Genomic DNA, 9,351 nt, shown 5'->3' on the forward strand with positions numbered 1-9,351 from the left:
TCGGTGACGGGGGACCTCCTCCTGCCCGAATCCGGCGGCGGCAGGCCTCGAACCGCCCGGATTTGGAGGTGGGGGCAGGGGCGGGAGCGGCCGACGACGATGCGGACGGCGACATGGTTGGCGGCTGGGGTGGCCGGCGGTGGAACCGATGTGGGCAGTGGCGGGAGCAGCCGATGACAATGCGGGCGGCGACGTGGTTGGCGGCGGCGGACCTCGGGCCGCCTGGATCTGGAGGCGGGGGCGGGCGGCGGCGAGAGCGGCCGGCCGGCTAGGGTTTCCTTTTTTTTGTTGAATTTTATTATGTTTCGTGATTTTTTTCTCTCTTTGCATGCGGTCGGATTAAGCGCACGCATGCGAAGATCCGATTTTCGCATGCGGTTGCCCTGGCCGCATGCGAAGATCGTGATCTTTACAGACGATTTCGCGTACGTGGTCGGACCGAAAATCGTTTTCGCCCGCATGGAAAGACCACTTCTAGAGTAGTGTGCAAGGCATCGATCTGATCCGGCGAGCATTGCTATATATTACCTCTTAATTTTACTTACTTTCGATTAATCTTCCTCTCACCAATATGCTGCTGGAGCTTCAACCTGCATAGCACAAGATGCAAAGCAGATCCCCCCACAGTAACCCTAGTATATATGCTTCTCTTTTTTCTTGATCAAAATAAAATTGTATTTTCCTTTTTATTTACTCAATTATCTTTTTGCAGCAAACAACTTTCACAACATCTGTTCATTTCTTTCCAGTTTACACTGTATGTTTGTTCGAGTATATGTATGCACCGATTGGGTGTAACACTGCTGCACAAGTCATCTTTACCTCCGGTTCATAAGTGCCAGTTCTCCCGGTTATACATCCGGGAGTCCAAATTCGGGACTAAAGATATCTATCTCCTCCGGTTTGTAAGTGCCTGTGGAGATTATGGGTACCCCATACCCACACGGCATGGTTATCTGACTGTTATAAGGGATAGCTTATATCTATGGAATTTGTAACAGATCATGACTTGGATATTACGTTTCCATGTATATTATGGAACGGCCTAAAGTCCTGGTTTGATAAAATTGTAAAGTAGATTTAGGAAACCGATACCGTATTGGTTAAGGTTTCTATCTTGTAATCCTGACCCCCATCCTATATAAGGTGGGCAGGAGGCCCTCTAGGGGGCATGAGACAAGCTTCATCACCGACCGGCCGCCTCGTCCACCGCCGACCGGTGTCACCACCTGCACGGCTGGCCTATTATGCCACCGTTGTTGGGCGTCTACGTCTTTACCGACCGGCCGCCTCATCCGCCGCCGACCGGTGTCACCGCCTGCACGGCTGGCCTATTATGCCGCTGTTGTTGGGCGACTATGTCTTCACCGACCGGCCGCCTCGTCTGCCGCCGACTGGTGTCACCGCCTGCACGTCTGGCCTATTATGCCGCCGTTGTTGGGCGTCTACGTCTTCACCGACCGGCCGCCTCGTCCGCCGCCGACTGGTGTTTCCGCCTATACGGCTGGCTTATTATGCCGCCGTTGTTGGGCGTCTACGTCTTCACCGACCGGCCGCCTCGTCCGCCGCCGACTGGTGTTTCCGCCTGCACGGCTGGCCTATTATGCCGCTGTTGTTGGGCGTCTACGTCTTCACCGACCGGCCGCCTCGTATGCCGTCGACTGGTGTTTCCGCTTGCACGGCTAGCCTATTATGCCGCCGTTGTTGGGCGTCTACGTCTTCACCGACCGGCCGCCTCGTCCGTTGCCGACTGGTGTTTCCGCCTGCACGGCTGGCCTATTATGCCGCCGTTGTTGGGCGTCTACGTCTTCACCGCCGGCTCGCCTTCGCCGCCGCCGACTGGTGTCTCCGCCTGCACGGCTGGCCTATTATGCTGCCGTTGTTGGACGTCTACGCCTTCGCCGCCGCTGACTGGTGTCTCCGCCTGCACAGCTGGTTTTTTATGCCGCCGTTGTAGGACGTCTACATCCTCTCCGACCGGCCACCTCGTATGACGCCAACTGGTGCTATCATCTTCACAGCTGGCCACGTCGCCGCCACCGCTAATAGGCGTCATTATCTTCAACGCAAGCTGTCTACGTCTGCTGCCGACTAGTTTCTTCACTCCCATGGCTGCATGATTATGCCAGTGTTGATTGGCCTTATCGTCTTCATCGCTAGTTGTTTCTTCTGCTGCTGACTAGTGCCCTCGTCTCTACGGCTGATTTATACCGCTACCACTACTGATGGACGTCATCTCCTTCATTGCTGGCCGCCTTATCTGACGCCGACTGGCTTGTTCGCCTCCACAGCTGCGCGTCTTCGGTACCGGTTTGCTTCTGTTGCCGCCGACTTGTGTTCGCGTCATCACGACTATGCAACTTTGTCGCCATGGTGGAGCGGCTTCATCTTCATTTTCTTCAGCACCAGCAAACTCTATTGCCTTTACTTTGCAAGCTTTCCTACTTCACCAACCACGACGTCTACAGGAGCTTCGACATCTCGGCATGCGTCACCAAATATGATGCCGTGTTATATTATTACAGCAAGTGGTGTTCCAATCTTCAATATTTCTACTCAGACATCTTCAACATGATCTTCACTGAAGCAATGACTACTCGACGACAAGAAGCTACAGTTCTTGACTCTATGTTCAATTGTTTCTCAACTAACCAAAGAGTCGGGGGCTACACAAATACAAGACTCTCAAAATTCGACAAGCTTTATGTCAAGATGAAGCAATCAATCAATCAACGAGTCAACTCGGGGAGTTATTATCTTCGTCTTCGCTTCAGAGCCAACATCTAATTTTAGCGACTCTGATTATTACACCGGCAATTTTGGCTTCTTCACGCCGCCACAATCTACTCCAAATTTCTCAATTTTGAGATTTAATTTACATGTCTGGGAGTTTGGAGTCATCAACCAATCAACTCAGATCAGATTCAATGAGTTGAACAACAGCATATACTTTCCTCTAAGTGGAGCATCTGCAACAACTATAACACCAAGTTCTACTGACGTCTTTATAAATCAAGGGGCATTGCATCAGTCTTCGTTATGCACACGCTCGCATCAAGGAAACTACTCGAGCTTCAATATCTTCTCAACAGTTTGATGGATTATTGTCACTGACATCATCACCAGCACCTATATTTCATCAGCCTTGATGTCTCCGTTGTTGCTAATGGGTGACTACGTCTTCGCCTCTGGTTGTTTTCATCATTGCCGACTTGTTATTTCGCCTTCATGGTTGGCCTACTACGCAACTACCGATAGAGGATCTCATCGTTATCATCGGCTGCTACAACGCTATTGACTGGATTACCGACATCGTCATCTTCATCAACATCCTGTCAAGCCTCTTCAACATAGCCTATTCTACTGCTGTTTGATGCGCAACTTCGTTATCATATTTGATCATCTCTATTGTTGCCAATCGTCATTACCATCGGTTGCATTTGTTGTCGCCGACTATTTTCTTCATCTTAATGATTGGTGGATTTCGTCATCGCCTTTGATGCGTGTCTATATCTTCACCGTCGGCTTGCTTTCGTCACCACCGACTGGTATCCTCGCCTTCACGGATGGCTTATTATGTCGCCACTAGTAGGCATCTTCATCTTCTTCACCAGCTGCCTTGTCTGTCACCGACTGATTATTTCGCTGCCATGGCTACACAACTTTATCGCTGGGCGCCTTCATCTTCATTGCTGGCTGACCTGACTGTTGCCGACTGGTTTCTTTGCCTTCACGGTTGTGCAACTTCATCACTTTTGATTGGTATCACTATCTTCACTACCACCAATATTTTTGCCACCTCTGGTGGGCAATATTCTCTATATATTGGTCGTCTTGTCTCTATGCCAACTGCGTCAGCTACCATCAATGGACAATTGTGACTACGACAAAAGGACACGCTATATGCTCAGGGGCTTACTAGCTCAAACACAAGTATCATACCTTCAATTTGGACTTGTTCCGGATACATTCAACATGGATTCATGGTCATGAGTTGATTTCTCCTGCTCAACTACTGGACCACTCATTATTCCCTATAAGGGCTATCAACTGAATACTTGCGCCAGTCGGGATTCAATTTTTATATCTATTTTGGAGTATCCCATAAGGGATAATCACTCAGATCAGAAGCTATTCATAAGAGCTACACTTGGTCTATATCACCCGGAAGATTTATTACTCGGGAGCATGTTATATGAGTCATCCTTTAAAGGGTGTCGAAGGCATATTTTTTGGCCTAGGCCTAATATGTCTGCAGCCCGTATTTTTAGGTGTGGCCTGTCATATTCTTTTAGGGACTTAAGGCACTTTTTGCTTAGGCCAAAGTGCGTGTGATCAAGTGCCCAATACCTTAAAATCCTTTTATACCGCAGTTACTCAACTTTTTAGGAGTTGGTACAATGCATCTTAAAAGGTGTCAAACAGTAAAGCTTTATATAGCTGCCCGCTGACTCTTTTATATATAGTCAAGGCACTGTTTGGGTTTATCAAGCAATTGATTGGATACAATATCATTGCTTTTTGCCACGTAAGTGTGCATTTTTATTGACCAATATTATGGCTTAGGCTGATTATATATCTTGGTCATTTTCCAGGCGGTTGGTAAATTCTTTATGAGTTTATTTACTCGGATTTTACACCACGTATGCCATATATTTCTGGGTGTGGTGAAACCATGTGTCTTTTAGGGACTTAAGCACATCTGTTAAAGCAGTGTGCGCATGGCGTATGTCCAATACTTTGGAAATTTCTTTATTCACATCATTCAAGCTTTTTTATAGCTGTTTTGCTATATGACTTTTCAATGATGTTGTCAGCTTTAGGTTGCACGTATTATATTTTACAAAGCTGTCGGTATATCACTCGGGTCATGTTATTCGGAGATTCACACCGCATATGCTGTATATTGATATCAAGTCACTTGGTTGACTATAATTATCGAAAACCACTCAGTTGGTTGGATTATTTATTCCTTGACTATATGCTTGGTTTGTTCAACTAACCACATAGTCGGGGGCTACACCTATTAGGTGCATCTAGTCGATGCACCTAAGTCTACATTCAATTTTTGTTCAGCCCTCCGCAGTCTTCAGATTTGGTAAAAGTACTCGGGGGACCATGGCGAAGATGATTGAAGCACTCGGCTTTGGAGTAATCTAGTTTGAGAGAAGATTATCTTTTCAACTGCGAAGGTCTCAGGGGCTACTGTGGAGATTATGGGTACCCCATACCCACACGGTATGGTTATCCGACTATTATAAGGGATAGCTTATATCTATGGAATTTGTAACAGATCATGACTTGGATATTACGTTTCCATGTATATTATGGAACGGCCTAAAGTCCTGGTTTGATAAAATTGTAAAGTAGATTTAGGAAACCGATACCGTATTGGTTAAGGTTTCTATCTTGTAATCCTGGCCTCCATCCTATATAAGGTGGGCAGGAGGCCCTCTAGGGGGCATGAGACACAATCAGATCGTCAGATCTATAATACACCCGGCGGATTCAAATCCCCAAACAGGAGTAGGGTATTACCTCTCATTGAGAGGGCCTGAACCTGTCTAAATCCTTTGTCTCCGTATCCATCCACTTTTAGGTCTTGTGCGCTACCCCTTTTATTATTGCCGAATTCATGCTTCGACAGTGCCAGTTCTCCCGGTTATATCGGGAGTCTAAATTCGGGACTAAAGATAGATGTAAAATAACCGGGACAAAAGTTAATCTTTAGTCCCGGTTGGTGTTACCAACGGGACTAAAGAGGAGGAAAGTGGCAGTCCCGGTTGCCACCTTTTTTTTTTTTGATTGTTTCTTTACTAGATGCATTTTTTCCTTCTATTTTCTTCCAAATCGGAGAGGATCTATGCATATCCCCCAATAATCAAATCCCCAATCCCCAAATCAAAATATAACATCTCAAATCATATATACATTCACATCACACATCCTAAAAAAATACCACAGATCAAATACATCACAGATTGCATCTCAGATAGATACAATAAATCATAAATTCTAAAAAAAATTACACATCTCGATGGAATCACAAATTGCAAAAAAAAAACAAACAAACAAATAGGGCGCCTGCCGCCTGCACGCCGCCGCGCGCAGGCCCGCCTGCCACCGCCCTCCGCAGCTGCCGCCGCTCGGCCACGCCAGCGCCCGCCGTCCACCGCCGCTGCCCTCTGCAGCCGCCGCCGCCCTCTGCAGCGGCCACCGCTCGGCCACGCCGGCGCCCGCCGCCCTCCGCCACCGCTCGATCTACAACGAGAGAAGGCAGGAAGGAGAGGATAAGGCAAAGAAAATAATAAGAGTGTAAAAATAGAAGATGAGGAGGATAAGTCATAGGGATTATATACGGTACATCGAATTTTAGTCCCGGTTTATGTTACCAGCCGGGACTAAAGATCACAAACCAGGACTAAATATAAGATCTTTAATCCCGGTTTCCCCGGGAGGCCTGACAACCTTTGACAGCCGGTTGGTGTTACCAACCGGGACTAAAAACACATAGTCCCATTCTGCTTATAAAGCGGGACTAAAAACCATCGTTAGTCCCGGTTTTTATTGGAATCGGGACTATTGTGATTTTTAGCTGACTAGGTAAAGATGGTTTCTCCGGTAGTGTAACTAAATAGGTTCGCTCTTTTCAGTACTTGAAAGTTTGTTGAGGTATATGTATGCTCCTCGCACGCCAATATTTTTAGTTTGAGTCAGACCTCAAAAGTTCATAGAATTCCTTCGGATTAAGTTTCAGTATTTTTAGCTTAATTTTAAATTAGTTACTGTTGTTCTCGTTGACAAAACTTACCGATTCAATCAATTGTCCGTGAATTACTCTTTCTCGGTTGGGACAGTAGCTACATGAAGTTAATCGATCAATGTGCATTTTTTTTTCTATCCTCGATAATTATGGATGTATGGTTGGTGATAACTAATTAGCTTCAGTACTCCCAATAGAAAGACTCATCAGCACTTTTACTTAGCATAACTGAAGCTACTATCTGCTACTACTAAATAAATAACTAGATTTATAAGCTATGACAATTTGCAGGTTGTATTTTACAATTGCTTGAATTCTCTTTTCAGTAAAAACTTGCTGAGGTTTCATTTTGAATAATTCAATCGTTATATATAATGTTCCCCAAGGTATTATTTGCAATGACATACAAATGTACATTACAAAATGTACTGTAGCAACGTGCAGGGTATCATCTAGTTTTTATGTAACAAGTAGACGCACAAATGCATTAATAATTTCTTTTAATCAATACATTATTGACAGCATCAAGCAAGAAAGACATTTCTTCCGTCGCATAATTAAAAGCTCTTAACATACCATCATGCTTAAGTTTAACATTATTGCAGCTGCTCGATCTCTAAACAAAAACGGAGCAAATTAAATGGCAGCCCTAAACCCGCTTGCAATTGATTAATCAGTGGCACCTAATTAACAAGCATTCACGGTGTAATGTCTAATTCAGTAGCTTCTTCTTGCTGCGGCGAGTCACAGCGTAATGTCTAATTCAGGAGCTTCTTCTTGCTGCGGCGAGGCGGCGGCGGCGGCGGCTTCGCGCCGGAGCGGCGGCGCACGACGGCGCCCCTGAGCTTATGGAGCGCCCTTTCGAACACCGGCAGCTCCGCCTCCCCGAGCGCCTCGACGTTTGCGGCGTCCCACCAGAACCGCCGCCTCCCCGCCGCCATGGCCTCCGTGATCTTTCCCTCGACGCCGCTCTGCCGCGCGTCCTCCGCCGCCACCTCCGCCGCGGCCTCGTCCGTCGCCCGCTTCAGCGCGTTCAGCACCTCGGGGTTGTCGCCGCCGTCGTCCGCGAAGACGTCGCCGCCGGCGTGGGCGTGGGAGGTGGAGGTGGAAGGCCCGGCCACGACGTGGCGGCGGAGGACGGCGTCGACGCTCGGCGAGCCGAAGGCGAAGACGTTGCCGGCCTTGGAGAAGGAGACGATGGCGACGGACGCGCCGGAGAGCGTGGATATCTCGGACGCCTTCTTGAAGAGGCCCCGGCGGCGCTTGGAGAAGGTGACCTGCCGCTTCTCCTTGCCGTCGATGCAGCACATCTCGATCTTCTGCTTCCCCTTGCTAGTCCCCCCTCGCGGCCGACCCATGGCTGGCTCTTGCGTCGACGGCGGAGGAGGCTGAGGCAGCGGCGGAGAAGACGGCGGCGGCGTCGGCGGTGCGGCTTCTTCCTTCTCTGCGTGCTCTGCCCTCGAAGGCTCGACTCGATCAATGCAATCTGCAGGTTGAGGAGGATAGGATTGTTAAATAGTTAAATTGTTTCCAAAAATCTTGCGGAAATAATGTTTCAAAAAAAATCTTGCAGGAGGAAACCGATTCGGACACGATAAAGAAACATGCCAACTTTGATTTTTTTTTTTTACTGCCATGTATACGTATTTTGTATATTCGCGATTTCCAAATAAAGAAACAAATCTGGAGACGGCAAAGCTCGCCGCTGCCCTTCATCCGCCGCCCTCCACCGCCGGGCATAGAACCAGCGACCATCGAAGCACGGAGCACCTCTTTTCCTTTGTTTCGCTGACTCCCCGTGATTTTTTTTTTATAATAGAATATAATATCCCGGCTTTTGCTCAAAAAGAACTACAGCCAATTATTGGAAAAATCCACTCCAGAAGAGAGTGTAGTTCAAGACAAGTTGAACACACCAAACAAGAGAAGAGAGGACCCAAACTGAGAAAAAACAAAACAAAATGGGGAGCTAGAAGGCCTCGTCCAGGCCTAGGACTGAAATTCGAAGCCAATGCATAGACCAATGACAATATCCTTGCACGAAGAGATTTCTCCAAAGCGGTGCCCCTAAGGAGGATACGACGTGGATCGCCGCCACCGCTCGTTCGGAACCGAAACAAGGTTTTCACTCGGAGAATATGGTAGGGAAAGGAAAGGGGTACGCTAAAACAACGCCTCTAAGGAGGGGAACGACGCCAAACGGCGTCGCCGTTGTCAGCGGGCCAAATGGCTCGGCAAGGCTTTCGCCCGTGATTCCCTATCCAAACCCATACCACCAATCCGCACAAGAAGGATCGTCGTCGGTCAACAACATTGTCCCTTCAGCGATTCGGCCAAGACCACCGCCAACAATTGTTCCCGCCGTCGACGGCGCGCCCACACCCGGACTCCTCCTTCCCCGCCGCCAGACCCCTTCCCCGCCTCCACATACCGCTGCTGACGACGACGCACCGTCAGCCGGATGATGGCCTTCAACCATTGCCGCCATAGGTACCATCGTCGACGGCCGCCACCGCCACTGCCACAGCGACCACCGTTGCCAGCCGCCACCGTCAGCCACCATCGCCACCGCCACCGCCATGGACACC

General features: G+C 48.3%; 1 pseudogene; it reads right to left on the reverse strand.

The window, feature by feature from the left end:
* Positions 1 to 7,311: 7,311 nt before the first annotated feature.
* LOC127777735 (agamous-like MADS-box protein AGL61) lies at positions 7,312 to 8,514 on the reverse strand (annotated as a pseudogene).
* Positions 8,515 to 9,351: the final 837 nt, after the last annotated feature.

Source organism: Oryza glaberrima, chromosome 6 (assembly GCF_000147395.1).
Source record: "Oryza glaberrima chromosome 6, OglaRS2, whole genome shotgun sequence".
Taxonomy (NCBI): Eukaryota; Viridiplantae; Streptophyta; class Magnoliopsida; order Poales; family Poaceae; genus Oryza; species Oryza glaberrima.